The sequence below is a fragment of the Petaurus breviceps genome, unplaced genomic scaffold (assembly GCF_028583685.1).
Source record: "Petaurus breviceps papuanus isolate PSGF00001 unplaced genomic scaffold, PetGlider_PUasm1.0 225, whole genome shotgun sequence".
In the NCBI taxonomy this organism is placed as follows: domain Eukaryota; kingdom Metazoa; phylum Chordata; class Mammalia; order Diprotodontia; family Petauridae; genus Petaurus; species Petaurus breviceps.
This window is the reverse complement of record NW_027185889.1, coordinates 9,466,041-9,485,742: the sequence shown is the minus strand read 5'-3', so window position 1 is coordinate 9,485,742 and position 19,702 is coordinate 9,466,041. Positions and strand designations below refer to the sequence as shown.

The window sequence follows — 19,702 nt, the reverse complement described above, 5'->3', positions numbered from 1 at the left end:
ATCTATCTATCTATCTATCTATCTATCTATCTATCTATCTATCTATCTATCTATCTATCTATTTTTCTTTCTTGCTATCTATATGTATATACACAATTATTATACAAAATAGATATGATAATTTGGGGGGAAGACATTAGCAACAAGAGAGGATTGTGAAAGGCTGAGCTCAGCACTGATGGATGCTAAGGATTTTAAGATTGTAGAGACAAAGAAGAAGAATTTTCTAGGCATCAGGGACAGCTAGTACTGATGGAAGATGGACTCATTTATCTATGTATGGTTCTTCCTGTGTCTCCCTCCATATTCCTCAGTTTTGTGGAAGAATATAGAAAAGGATGTACCTATCTAAAAATGATGATGGGATGATATGCAGACCCTAGTAATGAGTATCACCCAAAATAGTCTGCTACTATTGGTACAGCTATATTAGTAGTAGTAAAGTCATTCTTGTATGTACATACTATCTAATCAATAAATGTACTGAGTGAATTAATACTACTATTTACTCTGAATAAGAAATCCTTTCCCTGATTTTCAAATTTCAAGAAGCTACATTGCTCAGAGATACTGGTTCCAGGAGAAAATTAGTGAAGGAAACAGTGGAGTTTTCTTGCCATTCCCTTGACTGGGCACTTTATTTGTAACTTTCTAGATGCAAAGAGGGAAATCTTCCTAAAGTGTGTTCCCTCGTCATAAAATATACACGGACTATTAAACAATGGTTCTTATCCACAAAGAAATTATGGCCCATTTGGGGAGTTAAGACAAATACAGTAAGCATCTATGAAAAACTAAAAATAATTAAGATAAAATTAGGCACTCAATTGTGTCCAACAGGTACAAATGTAGGAGTTTACAGAATTAAGGTCACAGGATCTCAGAATTGGAAGGGACTTCAGAAGCTATCTATTCCAATTTGTACCTGAAGACAAATCTTTACAACATTCTCAATAACTGATCACTCACTCAGTCTTTGCTTGAAAAGCACCAAATGAGTAGCAATCCACGATCCATTTCACTATTGAGCATTTCTGATGGTTAAGAACTTTTTTCTTTATACAGATAGGCCTATCTCTTTCTCCACAACTACTACCCATTATTCCTAGCCCTCTTTAGCTTGACAGGTTCATTATCACTGTTGGGCTTCACTAATATAATCTTGCCATCTCAATAGTAGAAACAGCATAAAATTTTAACTAATTGTGATGTGCTTCAATGATGAGTTCCCCCAAAGGGAAGCAATAACTATTAACAAGAGCCTAAGGGAGAAGTACTAGCACAGTGGAAAGAGAACTAGTTCCAGAGTCTTGGCTTCAACTTCTGCCTGACACAATCTCATAGTGTGACTTCAGGCAAATCACCTAGACCATAATCACCTCATGCCTAAAATAAGGAAGTTGAATGAGATGATCTCTGAAGTTCCTTTTAACTTTTGCTATATAATCCTATGGTTTACTTACCTGAGGGCAGATATGCTAAAACCCAGCATGCACACAACTGGGTTTATATCCCAAGGAGGTAAAAAAAAAAAAAGTCTACATATATACCAATGTAAGGTTTATATCTGTCTGGGTATGAAATTGAAGGTAGAACTAAAAGGAAAAATAAGTACTCCCTCCTTTGGCCCTCACCCTTGGAATAAAGATGTTGTCAACCAGGATGAGTCACATCTTTTTTGTTCCCATCAGGGGAAATGCCTATTTTTCGATTTTCTCTGTGAACTCAACCTTTGCAGAGAGTTCTACCTATATTAGTGGGAGGAGAATAGCCCCGTCTTATCTATGCCAGCAAAATTAGTACTCTGAGTCATTTTAAATTAAGGGACAAAATAAAAATCTCATATCCAGTTAAATTCTACTTTGAGGGAAGTTTATCTATAACCAAGAAATTCAAACCATAAAATTCTCAGTTTAGTTCATGCTCACTCAGGAAAAAGTCTGGTATTTTTGGACCTAGATTTGAATTTTGTTGCTTTCTCTATCTCTGTATGCCAAACCCATCACTGTTTCTCCCACTGATATCCTGTTTCCAATTAAGGAAGATACAAATCAAAAACAATTAAAATAGGTTGTGTTTTATCTATATTGAGCTGATTTTTTAAAAGTAATTAAAACAGTAAACATCTTTAAAGAAAGTTTTGGATTATATACCTGTCCTCTTAGATTGAAAAAATGGAAGAGGGGGGAGATGGCTTGACTGCTGCTTTGATTCACAACCAGTAGAAAGTACAACAATTATTCAAAACTCTCTATGTTCCCTCAGATCACAACTATCTCATCTACCCAAGTAGACTGAGGTACCAGCTAAACTAGAACTTTGCTTTCCCATAGCTCTCCTCTTCACATTGTGCATGTTAAGGGCAACTCCACATGGAGCATGAACATGCCCACTGGGCCCTTTTTAACTAAGTTTTAAATGTAGAACTGCCTTTAAAATGATTAGCGGGTTGAGACCTAGTAGGATGTCTTTTTCAGAGATGTTACTCCTCTCTGTGATCTAGAAAGACTATATACCAAGGTAGTCCACATGAAATTTGAAATCTGCTATTTTTGGAACCAAGGTCATGGACTCAATTTTGGTTTGGACCAGATAACTTCCTTCAGAGGGGGAAAAACAAATATCAGTATCAGACTATTCTCAGAATAGCAGAGCACCATTTGAAAATGTTTGCTCATACTTGAAAATGTATACTTTTAATAATAAGGGGTACAGAATAAATGTGTATGGATTATTTCAATGTCTTTGTATCCTTAGCAGTTAGCAAAGCTGTCGTCATTGTCTTATTTTTTACAGATAAGGCTTAAATGAGTCTAGGTCTATAATTTCATTTGTATAGGAACTTCTCTGGTGTGGAAATCTCTCCACCAATGTAAACTAGCAAATGGTTTAAAAAGTACAGTCTTAGAAAGTTGCCTGTCACACTGAGAGGTTGTGATTTAAATAGCTAATACATATCAGAGCAGAATTTGAATCTAGGTCTTCTTGATTCCAAGGCCAGTCCCCTACTTACTATGTCATACTGGCTCTTAAAGCTCCCTTGTATCTAGTAGGAACTTTGAAAATGTTTGTTGAAATAGAAACTGGTTAGTTGGTTGGTTGGTGGTTGTTGTCCTTTGTATTCAAAGGGGACCTAAATGACATCTCTATGCACTATGCTAGAGTCAAATTTCAATGTGTCTGACTGTAGCTTATCAGACCAATATGAGCTCAGGATGCTCTACCACAGGGGGGGCACAAATAGTCCATGAGAACATTTGGGGTGGATACTCCAAATTTGCTCTTCCTGAATTTCCTTCGAGCTATCTCAATTCTGCTTTGCTCATAAGGCACAGCACCTTCTCTGATGTGGAACGCCACTGGGGAGTGGTCCTGTGCCAGTGTCTCCCATGTCACACAATCAATTACAATGTTCTTAAGAAAGACTTGAGAGTGTCCCTGTATTGCTTCTTCTGAGCACTATGTGAATGTTTGCCCTGTGTGGGTTCTCCATAAAATAGTCTTTTGGGCAAGCATATGTTTTGTATTCGAACAACGTGGCCAGCCTATCAGCGTTGCACCCTCTAAAGCAGACTTTGAACACTTGGCTCAGTTCAAGTAAGGACCTCCGTGTCTGGTGCCTTATCCTGACAGGTGATCTTCAGAATCTTCCTAAGACAATCTAAATGGAAGCAATTCAGTTTCCTGGCATGGCACTGGTATACTATCCAGGTTTCATAGGCATACAACAATGTAGCCAGCACAATGGCTCTATAGACCTTTAGTCTGGTAGCCAGTCTTACCCCAGTCTCTCCTCTCCCATACTATCCTTCGGAGACTCCCAAACACTGAGCTAGCTCTGGCAATTCATGCATCAACCTCATTATCAATGTGTACATCCCTGGAAAGTATACTACCAAGATAAGTGAACTTATCCACAGCATTCAAAACTTCTCTATTTGCTTTCTATTGAAATAAAACATACAATCCAATTTACTGCCACTGTGGGGGTGGGGGGGGAACAGGGTAGGGAAAGAAAGTCTCGCTTATGGAAAGAGGGTAGTGATAATCTTATATTCAAAATGGGCAAATGTTATACATTCATATATGCACATATAAAATGATACTTTTCAAATATGAATACATATATGTATGTGTATATATACCATATGCCTATGTGTATATATGTGCATGTATGTATGTCTCTCTATGTGTGTGTGTCTGTGTAATTATTATCATTCTGTGGAAAATAAGAATGGGAACATGCCACATTTATTATCCTAAGTATTCTGTTTTAACTCATTCTCTTTCTCTCCTATTCCTCCTCCTCTAACACCTGTATGTCTTCCCTTTTCCTGATGGCTTAAGTCCCTACTCACTCTTCAAGATTCTCTTCTTTCATGCTATATTCTTCAAGCACTATAACCATAATTACATCTCCAAATGGTTGAGCATTTAATTGTTCTCTGCGAGATGAATGTTGATTGGTTTTGTTTTGTTTTGTTTTGTTTTTCCCCCCTCCTTGGCTACATTACAAGCTCTCTCTGAGTAAATATTCGGACTTTGGTGGGGGGGGGGGGGAGGAGGGCAGTGTGGAGGAGTCCTTAGGCTTCTTTTATGTCCTGATGTGAATACTTAGGAGCTCAATAACATTTTTTTTTAATGAATAGTAAAAACACAACATTTGCCTTTTGAATTTTAATTCTATAGAACCTTTGGACTATATGATATTAAATTCATTGAAAAAATGTTTTCTGATGCAATGACGCATATTGATCATCATTTCTACCTTATTTTTAGCAAAGTATTGCTTCTGCCATCTCACCCAAGGGATGTGGGCCAGTGGAACTTTCTGTAATTGTATGACATCTTCTGAAGCATTGCATCCTCCTCTCTTTCCCTCTAATATATTGTCAATTGTCTTCAGCATTCTCCAAAATAACATGACCTTTCTAAAATAAAATGGCCTGTTTATAAGAGTATGTGTGTTATAGGAAATGGCAGTAATCAGAGAGTATGAAAATATGGTCCAAGAATTTACTTGTATATTGGATGAATTTTTACTGATGTTCTCCTGATTTTTCACCCTTTGCCAGATTCAAGTTGGCAGAACATGGCACACAGAGGGAAGTCTGTCAGTGTCAGGTGCCTAATGTGGCAACCCTTTAGTCTCAATCACATTTAGAATATTAGGAAACTTTCTTCAGTGACTAAGAGTATATGAGTATACTTGGTCTTGAATTGATAGAACTTGCAGCAACGATGCTAAAATGTTAGGTTTCTCCACACTTGTTAACCAAACACATTTTTAAAAATTTCAGATGATTTGGTGCACACAGTCTTGCTTTATATTTCTGTTCTGATAGTCATGTTATAAGAATGTAATTAAAATCAAGTCTGTTAAAATATTAGCTGATTTGATATTTAAAGACCCAATTATTTTTATGATTGCAGTTTCAAAATATGTATTAAGATTAGCAGATTAAAATTAAATAAGGAAGCAACCCAACTTTAAGATGATGAAGATATATATATATATATATATATTTATGTGTTTGTGGTATTTTTGTATGTATACATGATATTTTTAACTCACTTTGTTCAAATCGCTGTTGCTATGTTGCATAATATTCAAGGGGAAATTTTAAGCCAAAGAATAACTTTCTCAATCTATGGTAGAGAAAAATTGTTGTTCAGTAATATCTTACTCTCCATGACAGCATTTTGGCATTTTTTTGGGAAAGATACCCAGTGGCTTATCACTTTTTCCTCCAGATCATTTTACAGATGAGGAATTGAAGCAAACAGGATTAGGTGATTTACCTAGAGTCACACAGCTAGTATGAGGCCAGATTTGAATTTAGGAAGATGATTCTTCCTTATTCAAAGCCCAGTGCTCTAACCACTTCACCACCAAATACCACTGATCTATCTTATGTATTAATCCTTTGGAAAAATACCAATAGTAAAAACCAACATTAATATGGCATTTAAAAATTGTGTATCTCTAGGTGAATCCTGTGATTATTCTAATATGTTCTTTAGAACTGTATTTTCAATGTTGTCTGAAGAAATTGTGAAAAATAACTTGAATGAAAAGTACAGTATCTTCTGGGGCACACATTTATTTTGCTGACATACACAAAACCGTAATAGACTTAAATGATTACCAGTAAAGAGAGGCTCTATGTAAAACATGTTCTAAAATTAGAACTTTGGGTCATTTTCAGGACCACAGAACTTCAAGTGCATGTAATAAATAAATTTGGACTGCAACAGACCAACAAAATGAACAGATCCTAGTTTATTAATTATCCATTTTGCTAGTGTATTGTAACAATGATTCAGAAATAACTTTCATGTCAAATACTTGATTAAAGTAAAATGTATAATTGAATTTTCTTCAGAGACTTCCTTGGAGAAAAACAGGAGGGAAGCCAAAGATTCTTAAATGTCTCTGAACCCTTTTGAAAAATTTTCAAGGGATGAAAATCCTGAAGTATACTAAAGCAACAATGTACTTAACTAATCTATTTTACTGGCAAGAAGCTTTGAAATTGCATTATGAGGGGGTAGTAATGTATTGGACTAGACAAAACAATTTCCTCAAAGTGATAAAAAAGAAGGGGGGGGGGTTTATATTTTTCTAGCCGATGCTAATTTTCTAAAGTCGAGGACAAAACTCTGGAGACTGGTGCTGTCCTGGGAGAATGACCTGGTGAAAGAGGAAAACTGCATTGAAAATACAACATGCATGCATTATTCCAAAAGAATAAGCCCAAGGGGCATTAGCAAATTCTCAAGTTGCTGGGCATTTTTTCACCTATCTCCGCTAGCCTGGCACAGCTGATTTTTTTTTAAAAGGTCTTTTGTGTAGATGAGGATAATACAGTATTTTATGTCTGTAGCTTTTTAGAAGGTGTTGCCAACATCAATTTTGTCTGCCCTGCAGCTAAGGAAAAAAAAGGAGGAAACTGCAGAACTCATCTTCAGTATCTCATAAAACCCGGTTGGGTATCACATCCGTACACGATTTTTGCTGCTGTCTAGAGTCCCGAAGACAAGGTCTGGGCAGTGATGCTGTAAGTGTATGCTAAGGTAATGAGACAAAATGCAGTATCTTGGGGAGGGGGGTGGCGGAGGGGGAGGTTTTGTAGAAAACCTATATGTATGTATGCATAGGTTTTAGAGAAAACTATATATGGATGGATGGATATATGTATAGATGTACGTATATATGCATGTGTATATATGTATATGAAAAGAGAGAGAGAAATATCAAGAGAAAAAAAACCCGTGTTTTAGAGCAAAAACCCCCTTGCAACTGGTGATTTTCTATTAATCCCAAACTCTCATAACTGCAGGGGAGGCTGCATTTCTGGTTATTTTTTTTTTAGAGCAGGTGCCCCGATCGCTCCTAAATTCAGTACGCTATGTGGTTTCACCCCAACCCCCCACCCCTTTTTCCGAGAGGAAGAAAGGACCCTGTAGACCTCAGAGATGCTACAAGTGCACCAGACCCTGACAGCTCGGCACTCCCGCAGAGGGACAATGGAGCACCGAGATTTCAGGGGCAGATCCCGCCCGGCCCATTTGCACCTAGCCTGGGGACTGCGCCGGATCGAGTGTAACCCCTTGGGCACTGCAGCGCTTGGGGCTCGCGCCAGCACACCCATGCCGGGGAGCCCGAGCGAGGAGGGGGGCAGGGGTAGGAGGGCTTTCTTCTTCACCACATCCCCCGTCAGAGCCGGGGAGCTCCCCCTTCTAGAAAGGAGGGAACCCCCTCCCTCCGCGGCAGGCGCGTCACGCCCCCAGTTAGGATTAGGAGGGAGGAGTAGCCGTTAAACCGTCTGTTAGCGCCACGTCCCTCCGAACTGGTCTCCTTTCCAGCTACCCCTCCCCAGCCGCAGGGCGCCCCGCTTCGCTACTCTTCTCTCCCCGCATGGCGCCCCCCACTGGCCCGGCCCCCAGCCCTGGTTACGGCCCGGACAATGTCACCAGCCGTGTTCCCTACACCTCCCCCCCCCCCCCCTCTTTTTCCCCCCCTAACGCCCCCCCCCCCCCCCCCACCCTCCCCGGCCCCCAGCCGGGGTTCCGGCCCGGGGACAGTGCCAGCCGGCGTGCCCCCCCCCCCCCCCCCCCCCTTCTTCTTTTCCCCCTCCTTCTCCTCCTCCTCCTCCCCCACACGTCATGGAAACACATACGTCAGAGCGACCCAGCCAATCAGAAGCGTCGCGAGAGGGAAAGGGGGAAGGTGAGAGAAGGGGAGGGGAGCTCGAGCGAGGAAGCGGAGGGGGAAGGAAAAGAGGGCGGAGCCAGACCCCCGCCCCCGCCCCCGCCCCTCCGTGGTTCTGCCCACCCCTAAGCCTCCGCGCGCCGGCCGGGAGGCCCCCTCCCGCCCTCCGCCGCAGCGCGCTCGCCCCACCCTCGGCGGTCCGAGCGGCGCTAGCGAGCGGAGCTCGGGCGCCCCCGTCCCTTTTCCCCTCCCCCGCCCCCCCGCCCCGCGCGGACCGCGGGGCCCGTCACGTGACCGCGCCCAGCCGAGGCAGCGGCGGCGGCAGCAGCGGCGGCGGCCAGAGCCGGAGCGGCGGCGGCCCGCGTGGAGCGCGTGCGTGTGTCGAGAGCTGGGAGGGAGCTCCGGGCCGGCAGCCGGGTGAGCGTCCGTCCCCTCGGGCCGGGTAGGCGGCCGGGCCGCGCTCCGGCCGCCCGTCCTGCTTCCCCGCCCTGTTTCCCAGTCCTGCTTCTCCGTCCTCCTCGGAGTCCTGGGGCCGCGGCCCCGCCCCGCTCCCGGAGAGCTCCAAGGCGGCCCCGGCGGCAGCGGCGGCGCGCTCCGGGCCAGCCGCCTCGCGGGGCTGCGTGCGCGCGCCGGGCCGGGCCGAGCCGAGCCGGGCCGCGCTGCCCTCTCCACGGGCTCGGCTCGAGCGGCCAGTGAGCTCGTGTAGCCGGGGCCAGGGCCGGGGCCGGGCGGGCGCCGCCTCCTCTCCTGCTCCCCACGGCGGCCCGCGGGCGGTCCTCGGAGCGTCCCCCCGCGGCCATGGGGCCAGGGGCCGGACAGGTGAGCGCTCCCCCCCACCATGACCTTGAGGGCACTCCGGGACCCCCGGCGTCTCGGGCGGCCGGAGTTTCAGTTGTCTCCTCTACCCTTCCCGGCGTCTATTTGAGGACCCTCCCCATTAATCCCCGTTGTCACGCGCGCCCTTGGCTTTGGTGGGTACGGAGAAAGGCTCCATCATTCCAGGGTGGCAGCCCCCCCCGAACCTCCGCTCCTGGGGAGAACCTGTAGCTTGAGCCCGCCCCGACAGACGCGTCTGTGCCGGCTTCGGTGGTGCGGGGACTGCGGGACCACCCGTCAGCCCCTCCGGCCTCCCTGGGGGTCCCCTAGGGCCCGCGGAGCCGCAGGGGCTCGGCGATGGCTTTGGGGCCGGCACTGGCGGGGCTCCCCGCCTCCTTGGTGCTCCCCGCCACCGGCCGCCAGGCCACGGACGCTTCTTGCCCCTTGTCCTGCTCCTCGCCTTCTCCGTGACATGTGTGACTTGTGTTCGTGTCACTCGTTATCAGGATCTCCTCATTGGCGGAGGGTGCCTCGCCCCGTGCCTGCGCCGCGGAGGCCATTGTGGAAGCTGTCCCCTCCGAGGGCTCTCCACCTGTGGGCGGGCTGCTCGGATCCCTTTCTTTGTGTGCCAGGCTCCCGGAGCCCCCGGCGGCCTGGCGGCGGGGAAACTGTCATCCGCCCGCGGGGCTGGGACCTCAAGTGGGGCCGGCCACGTGAAGGCACGAGGGGCCTGGGCCACGGCGAGATGTTCGCGGCCGCCCCGGAAGCCAGGGTGCTGGCCCGGCAGCCGGCACGAGAGCCGGGGCTGCCCACGAGTGAATGGGGCCGCCAGGGCGTGCCGAGGGAGAGCTCCCTCCCGGCTCCTCGGTGCGGGCTGGGGAAGCCTGATGCTAAGAGATAAGAGCTGAATCGGGTTTACGGTACGTGGTTACTTCAGGGACCTTCCGGATGTGGAAACCGTGCTTTGGACCATACCGTGATCTAGGCTTAATTAAGGGTGGATTTCTGCTGAGATTTTGTTCTGGGTGTTAACTGCAAGGATCCTTGAACAGTCACTGTTATTTCTTACCGTATACTCTGCAAAAATGAGTCACAGACGGGTGAGTTAAGGACAGAACTCCACCTTTTAACTGAAAATGCCTTGACTTCAGAGTGTTATTCTTGACAGTATGATTTCCTTTAACTTGAATGTTAATTTCCGAGTATGATCTTTTAAGTGTCAGTGTTTGGTGGTTGCTGACATTGAGCTTCAGTTTGAATTTGTGGTATTTCACTTAAAAAAAAAACTTTGACTACTGAAATTTCATTGTGAATATACATAAGATATGTGGTTATAAAGAGAAGTAATGCTTTTTTTGTTTCATAGGTGCTAAAATACGTGTTCCTATTTTTATTCCTTGTTCTTTCCATTGTGGGGGGAGGTGCGGTTCAGACCTGTAGGTAGGTGGCAAATCCTAGTTAAGCCAGGTTTTTTACTGGAGTATAGGAACGGGTTCTAGGGTGCAGTGTGTTCGCTTTGTTTAGTTATTTACGTATATGCAAATATATTACATATATTTTATATACATACATAATTTTCACTTTGAGGCAATGGGTGAACTAGTTTTGGGGGGGAAGAAGAAAAGGAAATTAGCTGCAACATAAAGGTGACATACTTTAGAAGTAATCTTTATCAGAGTTGTTATTGGTGCTAAGTTGATTTTTTTTAGTTTGATGTGCATATGGACCACATGACAAATTTTCATTAAAAAAATTACTTTTGTTAACAAGTGCAATATCTAGTTGACAGTAGTTTTATTTAAAATTGTATCCTGAGTTATGCTTTCCATATACAGTATGTAAAGTATTTAGGGTTACAGACTGAAATGGGAGTTGTAATTTTAAGCTTAAGTTTTAGAAATTGTTAGTTTTATTACAGTTGAACTTAATGGGTGGTTAGGGAGGGGATCACCATTAAAATTCCAGATTAGAGGAAAGTCCAGAGTTAGAATTTGCACTATCAGTCTCACTATATATTTTTAAGTAATAGATCACAGTATATAGAGTGCAAAAACATTTTCCTCCCTACAGACTTGTGAAGGTTAACAGGACAAGAAATGTTATTGTCCATATTTTACAGGGGAAGGAAATTGAAGCTCAGAAGAGGTTAAATGACTTGTCCTTGGTCACACAGTCAGAAATCAACTGAGACCAGCTCTTTTCCCATCTTTCTCACTGCTTCTGGAATTTTGTGAACTCTCATAGTATATCTACAATTCCTAAATATTCTGTGTGTTCTAATTTGCTGATGAAGCAACAGTTCATGTTTTATATTTTGTTACCAATGTGTATACATTTTAACCCTATTCATTGGCTTTCAGGGCCACAGTTACTTATTCAACCATGTCTTTATCTCTTGGTTAAAATTGTACGCTTGTCATTTGATAAATATGGAAGATTAATCTCGTCTGTCTCATGCATTATGGGGAGCATTATAATATGCTTTGTAGAATCATCCCACTCAGACCTCACATAACACCTTGTTTTACAACACTTTAATACACTTAATTAAAATCATAATTAAGTTCTATTCATTTCTGTCTTCACCCCCTATTTGATTTTAAGCTTCGTGAGGCCAAGTGTCTGATCTTACCTAAAATTTATAATCTTGCTCACAGGGCTCTTGAAAGAAGCACGTAATAGAAGTTAATTGAATGAAAATCTATGTAATATGGAGATAGCAATAGGGATAGAATTAGCTTTGTTTATCAAGGCTGGGGATATAGTTAAATATTTTAGCTGTGCATTGTCATTGAAATACATTTTTACTTATAATTTATATCTAAATATGTCTATACACACATAATTTACTAATTCACACATTATAACATTTTGGATAAGAATAATTTCGAAAGCCTCTCTTCCTAAACATGTTTTACTGTTCCATTATAGTTTTCTAGTAATCTTTGCATTTTCACAGATGGACAAACAAGCTTGGTTGTTTCAAGTTTCTTCTCAGTTTAAGATACTGAAATACACTTTAAAAAAAGGACTAATTAAAGATGCAAAAAGACTAACGCATGATTAAATCTGAATAAGTATATTCTGGGGGAGGGTTAGGAGAAATACTTGTTTGTATTTAATGTACAGATACAGATCGTATTAGATGGTAGTTTGCTTCAGTATATGTGAGATTTAGACTTGTGCTGAGTTAACTTATAATTGTGGATGTAATTCATATCAAAAGGATGTAGCTTTTAAAGGAAGATAACTTTATGTCTCTTCAGAATGGGCAGAAGAATACAATGAATTGGAATCTATGTCTTCTGGGACAGAGACATAAATATAGTAATTTAATAAACAAATTTACATTCAGTGTTTCTGTTCCTGATTTTTATATACATATATACACATGATTTATATGTCTGATTTTAAAGGCTTTTAAAAAATAAACTGTTTAATTAGGATGAATACATTTTTGCTTGCTAATTTATTTTTGGAACTAATCTTTTTCCATAGTACAAATGCCACTCATAATTAAAATACCTCCAAATATTCCTTTAATTTTTGCTGAGGCTTAATGAAAATCAATTTCTAACATGAGCAAATTGAATAGTATAATACATATTTTGTTTAGCTGTAGGCATATAAATGTGAGCATTTCAAACAAATACATTTTTTAAATTTGTTTTAGTTAAAGCAATTGGTACATTGTTTCCTTAAATTTGAAGTACTGCTTAAATAAGATTGAATATCTTTGCAATATTAAACTACTTTTGATCTTTTGGATTGAATTTTCAAACACAAGAATTTTCTAATTTCTTGTAATTGCACATTAGTACATCAAGTGACTAGGAGGTGGACAATCTTGTCATTAGTCTCTATTAAAAATGAAGTCTCTATGTTTTCCCCGTTAAGCACCTCTCATTTTATTTCAGAGGCACATATTTTCACTTTGGTGATACAGGATGCTAAATATACTGGAGCCATACTAAAATCTCTGATGTGATCAGTTTTATTGTAAAGCAGATCCATTTTTAACATGGGCCCATCCAAGAGATGTTAGTTATTGATACTCCAGAATGACCTTCAGTGTGTAACTCAGAAGATGGTTTCATGCCACAGCCCAAATACTTATGACTGAAGATTAGAAAGAAACATTGATATGTCAGAAATCACAGCTGGCTTAAAACAGAATTGATTTATGCTTGCAGACAATGTAGTCATTCTCATAGGCTAGGTGTTGATTTTGTGAGAGAGCTCTCATGGTGCTCTACTCTTGATCATTGATCATATAGAAATATTTCTGTAAAATCTGTTCTACACATTCTCTTTTCTGAACACTCACCTATTTGTATTTATTGAGCATTGTTAAAATTTCTGTCAGAATTCAGCCAGTTCAAAATTAAATATGAAACTTTACTGTTTGTTTTAAAATGTAATATTTAAAGGCAAATTCTGCTCTGGGTTTATTATGAGGATTACTAGTCTCCAGTGTTAAGAAGGGAATAGAAATTTCAGAGTTAGAAGTTACCTCAAAAACCATCTTTTCTAATTTCTTCCTGGAGAAGAAGACCTCCTTCCACAGACTAAATGATTAGTTAGTTATCTGATTGCCAGAAACCCTGGAGTGAGGGGGAATCTAGATCCAGAGGTAGCCCATTCTATTTTGGATAGATCTAATTGTTAGACTTTACATCAGGCCTTAGTTTACCTATTCATAACTCCTTATTCCCTCCTGATTCGATCCTCTGAAGCCAAGCTGAACAAGTCCTTTACTTCCACAGAAAAGCTTTTTGCTGTAGACAGCTATCATGTTGTCCCCAAGGCTGAATTTACCATGTTTAAACATCCCCGATTCTTTCACCCAGTCCTCATATGACATGAACTTGAGACCTATTACCATTCCTGTTTGCCTTCTATTGGATGCTCTTTAACTTATAAGTATCAGTGTCTTTCCTGAAATGTGGGGCACTTAGAATTGATCACTGTCATCCAGATGTAGTCTGATTAGGATTGAGCATAGAAGGAATACCTTTTCTCTAGAAGGCTAATTCACAAGCACATTAGATAGCAGGGCCTGAGACAAGCTTGGCAGATTAGAATTCCAACCTTAACAAGATGGAATTTAATAGAGATAACTGTAAAGTCTTAGATTTGTACTAAAAAAAAATAATTCCTGTGAAGAATATCCTAGGCTTTTGGTTGTACTGCATATTCAGTGAGTCAGTAGTGCAAAAAAAGGCAACACTCTGTTAAGACTGCTGCATGTTGTCCCGATCCAGGGAGGTAATGGTCATGATCATCATGTCTGCTACTGCCTCTAGAAAATCAGGTTTAATGGTAATAAATGGTAAAAAAAAAAAAAAATTTAATGTTTTTGTGAAGCATTAATGATCTTACACTTATGGTGTTGATCTTTCTTCCGTGAAATTACAAATATAAGTTGTGAGGGTTTTGTTTTGAAGGAGGAATTAGTCACTTTATAAATACAAAATAAATGTTATTCTCTGACTTAGTTGAGGTAGGGGTACTTGTGATTTATTAAAAATGTTTTCTAACAGTTATATAAAATATGTGTATTAGCTATTTTCAGTGAATTAGTACAAAATAACATTTTAATACATTTTAAAACTACTGAACATAAGTTTTCATTTGTAGAAAGAGTAGCTTGACCAGACACCAGGCTTTACATACATTCTCTTTTTTTACAAGATATACTTAAGTATTATTACTAGGAACTGTCAGTTATAAGTTGATGGTTATGGAAGTTTCCATTAATGGGAAAATTCTGGTTGATACAATGCCAGATGAGTCCTCTTTTACTCTAGTAGTTGAAATGGGAACTTTTCAAAGTCATATGCCATCCCTCTTGACAAAGAATCAACCAGAGGGAAAAAACCTTGAGCAGACCTAACCAAGAGCCTGATCATATAGTATTGTTCTACCGCAATCATGTCCCTGACCCTCCTGGCAAAGAAGAGGGAGAAGACAGGGAAGAGGCAGGTGCTCACTGTCGCTGGTGGCTTTTGGGGACTAAGTTTTGGTTGTTCTCTCCTTTTAAATGGGATTTATTTTGTGTTTTTCCTCTGGTTCTGCTTCGTTTACTTTGCATCAGTGCATCTGAGTCTTCTCATGCTGCTTCTGTATTTAGCAAAATTGTTTCATTGGACCATAGTAATCCTCTATTTTGTTAATGTGCTACAATTTGCTCTACTATTCTCTAATTAATGGATACCTCCTTTCTATCTAATTCTAAATGGCCACTCCTAGAAATGAAGCTTCTAAACACTTAGTGTTCTGGGAACCTTAGCTTTTGTTATTAAACTCTCTGAGGTGGGGGTGGGGAGATGGGATGCTATGCCTAGCTGTAAAATCTTTGAGTCACAGAGCATTTGAGCATTTTTGAGTGTTTGGTCCCTTTGTGTACACAATTCCATTTTTCTTTTCAGAATTGTTACATCAATTACTGCTCCACCAACCATACATTAATATACATACCATTTTTTCTATAACATGTCCAACAATCACTTCCTTTTTTTTTTTTTTTAAATCATCCTTGCCAGTTTTTACTGGGTGTGAGATGAAACTTAAAAGTTGTTCTAAGGGCAGCCAGGTAGCACAGTGAGTAAGAGCACCGGCCCCAGAGTCAGGATGACCTGGGATCAAATCCAGGCTCAGATACTTAGCACCACACCCAGAAATAACTGGCTGGGTAACCTTGAGCAAGTTACTTAACCCCAATTGCTTTAAAAAAAAAAAAGAGTTCTAATTCTTTTGAGAATTTTTTATATCCTTTAACTTAACCTGTTGTGAAATGTAGGCATGGATGTGGTCAGGGGATAGAGTGCTAGGCCTGGAGTCAGGAATACCTGAGTTCAAATCCGATCTCAGACATTGAATAGATGTAAGACCTTGAGCAAGTCACTTAACCTCTGTTTGCCTTAGTTTTCTCATCTGTAAAATGGGAGTAACGATAACACCTACCTCCCAGGATAGTTTTGAGGATCCAATGAGATAATATTTATAAAGCACTTAGCATAGTATATGCTTGGCACATAGTAGGCAATATATAAATGCTATTATTATTGCTTTTAAATGGCTTTTAGTTCGGGAAATTGTTAGGGTATCAAACCCTTCTCAGAGATATTTTGTACAGATTTATTTCCTCAGTCAAATCACTTCCCTTATCTTTGTGTTAATTTTGTACATTCAAAACCTTTTCAATGTAATGTTATCAAAATTGTCTAGTTTGTCTTTGGTGATTACCTCTATCACTTTTGGTTAAGAATGCTATCCCTAGTACCCTAGTATAGTTGTGAAACATACCATGACCTGGTTCTCTTCTGATTTTTTTTTTAATGTGATGAGCTTTAATATTCCAGTCACGTTTCTGTTGTTAGTTTACTGTGGTTTGTGTATAAGATGTCGGTCTAACTTGCCCAGGGTCACACAGCTTGTATTAGGGGCAGGATTTGAGCCCAGGTCTTCCCAACTCCCAAGTCCTGAACTTTGCCCACTAGGCCAGGCCTTTAAAAAGTGTAGATTAAAAACAACACAAAGAGGCATTAAAACTCAGATTAGTGGCAAAATTGCTGGAACCTATTTTGGTTCCAGAGATGATGCAAGTCACTTCTCTCCTTTGGTTGAGAGCTCTGATACCACAGCCAAGGAGTGGTAGATACATTAGTTCTAGCAGGCTGTTAGGGACTGTTTGCTTTTGTTAAAAGGGAGGGTTTAATGTAGGTGAGCAGCAGTGAAACTTCGTAAAGATAGTGAATTTTTCTCAGGCTACTTTCCAGTTTCCCCCAGCAATTCTTGCCAAATAGGGACTACTTTCCTAGGTAATTTATGTATTAAGGGTTATCAAGCACAGGGTAATTGAATTGAGTTCACTTGTTTCTGATTGTTGCTTGTTTATTAGCATATTCCACTAAATGTTTCTGTTTTATAATCTGTGCCAAATAATTTGTATTATTATTTTATAATTGCTTTACACTATATTTTGTGCTGTTTCTCTTTACTTCAACTTTTTTTAAGTTATTTCCCTTAATCTGTATCTTTTGGTCCTTTGTGGACTTTGGGTTATTTTGTTTGGTTCTGTAAAGTGTCCCCTTGGTAGTTTGGTATAGCATTAAATATATTAGTTTCAGTTGTGCTCTTGTCTTTTCTTTATATTGGCATGTCCTAGTCATGAGCACAGATTGGCTCCATTTTTTAAGTCATTCTTTATTGCTTTAACAACCATTTTGTCATTGTAGCTGTAGAAATATTGGGGATACTTCAGTGGATTGGCTTCCAGATATTTTATGCATTTTGTAGTTATTTTTGAGTGCAACTTCCTTTTCTATATAGTTCCTCAGATTTGGGGGCATTTGTTTTCTGTTAAATGTTTGTATCTCATCATCATGGTGAATGATCCTAGACTTTGTAAAATCTGAAATTGCACAGCCCAGATTTGCCTAAATAACATAAAGACTTGATAAATTTGGAAATAATGTTACTTATGGTTTCCAAAATTAAGTGCCTTCAAAATGTTACCTATGATATTAACAATAACTTGGTATAAGGATGTTTTATTTAATTCGATAACCAGATTACCCTCAAGCCAGAATAGCTCCCAAAAGAATTTTTCTCTTAAACGTTGTTGAGATGTATTTATTTGACCTCTTTCACTATGGGCTGTCCCTGTTCTATTACATTCCTTTGAACATTTGTTAAGTTCCTACTATGTGCCAGGCAGTCAGAAAAGAGGTGGGAGGTGTGTTGGAGAACATAACAAGCAACATAGTACCTGACCACCAGGACCTTTCCATATAATAATAAATACATTATATCTAAAACCCAGGGCTTGACTTTCAAGGCCCTCCATGATCCAACTTCCCTCCCTTATGCCCTTTAGAATCAACCACAAGACTTAAGAATTGGAAGAGATCTTATACATCATCTTAATAACTAGAATTTATATGGCACTTGAAGTTTTTGCTAAGGCTTTTACTTACCTTATTTGATCTTCACAACAACCTTAGGAGGTTGGTGCTGTGATCATCCCCATTTTACAGTAAAGAAACTGAGGCAAAAGTAACCTGCCCAGGGTCACACAGCTAGGAAATCTTGGAGGCAAAATTAGAAATCTAACTTCCAAATCCCACTCTAGCCACTGTGCTATCTAACTTCTCCATTTAATGTAGGAATAAAGAAACTGTACTTTAAGTTGAGTGAGCTGTGTATAAGGTTTGATGGGTAGTCTGAAGAATATGTTTGGGGCTTATACTCCCTAGAACAGTGTTTCCCAAACTGTTCTCCTTTGTAACATGAATAGGTGTTCCTTACTGTTTCTCTTTATGGGGCACTCCTTCTTTGCCTCCTCCTCACGTTTGCCTCAGCTTCCCTGGCTTCCTTCAAGGCCTAGTTAAAATCCCACCTTCTACAGGAAACCTTTCCTGATCCCCCTTAATACCTCTGGATTATTTTCTGTTTATCCTATATAGAGCTTGTTTGTACGCAGCTGTTTGCATGTTGTCTTTCCCCCATCAAGCTTTGAGCTTTTCAGGAGCAGGCACTTTCACAAAAAACTTTCTTTGTATTTCTAGCACTAAACACAATACCTGACATACAGTAATTAATAAGTGTTTATTGACTGATTGATTAGTCATAGATCTAGGATTGAGATCCATTTTCTCTGACTCCAAATACTACACCATCTCTCATACTAGCTGCTCTTCTCCAACTACCACCACCTTTCTTACTCAGCACAGCTGTCCTAATTATCCAATTAGGCTCACTTTGCTTCTTGTCTAACAAATAGTCTATACTAATTTCCACCTTTATAGTTTTGTTAATTCTGTTCTTTTTACTTGTAATGCTCTGCTTTTTCTTGGCTACCTGACCCCTTCAGAGGGTGTTTAGAAATCTGTTAGTCTAACCCATTCCTTTTATATTTGGGGAAACTGAAATCCTGCTCAACCCTTATTTAACTCCTACCTTTTCCACAAAATTTTCCTTAATAATAAACCCTTCATTGCTGTCATGTAATGAAATTTTAAGAACATTTATAATTTGTGCCCCACAATTTGGTATTTAACTACATATCTCTTTTTTGTATGTCTTAGACAACTTCTGTATCCTCCATTATTTAACACAGTGCTAAACAGCTCTAAAAACTTTTTGGCTAATTGGTAAGTGACGTCAATTATAGGGATTACACCAAAAAGCTGACAGATTTTTAAAGCATCCTTCTTAAACAGTGACCTTTAAAACCAAAGGTTACTTTTAAACCTGTCCTGGACACAGGTTCATATGAAAGGCAATTTCACTTTTGAATTTAATTCTATTCTTAAAGAATATTTCTCAGACCATGGCTGACTTTGCACCTGATAGGTTACCTTCCTTTTTCTTTCAAAAGTTTCAGCAAAGTTATTGATTAAGTTACTTTAAAAGTCTAATTTTAATAAAGAACAATGTTGTCAAAATTAGAATTTATTTCAAAAAAGACTAATCATTGTTGTAATTTGTAGCAGGGGTAGATAGATAGATAGATAGATAGATAGATAGATAGCTAGATCTGCCCATATCTATATCCTGTGCTTGTGCCTTAACACATCTTCATTCAGTAAAAAAATTTTTCATTCAAGTTCAAGCTTAGGCTCCACCTCTTCTTTGACAGGCCTCTAGAACTTTCCCTTGATTTTT

At 40.3% G+C, this 19,702-nt stretch overlaps 1 protein-coding gene across 5 annotated transcripts in view; it reads left to right on the top strand.

The window, feature by feature from the left end:
- Positions 1 to 8,478: 8,478 nt before the first annotated feature.
- The window catches only part of ATP2B1 (ATPase plasma membrane Ca2+ transporting 1), a 147,418-nt gene continuing 136,194 nt past the window's right edge, over positions 8,479 to 19,702 (top strand). For 3 of the 5 annotated variants that reach the window (XM_069095134.1, XM_069095131.1, XM_069095135.1), the window contains exon 1: positions 8,479 to 8,632. The gene's annotated coding sequence lies outside the window, so the exon portion shown is untranslated. Of the gene's footprint in view, positions 8,633 to 9,009; positions 9,035 to 19,702 lie in introns of those variants that run through there. The other 2 variants (XM_069095132.1, XM_069095133.1) reach the window with 2 other exon arrangements.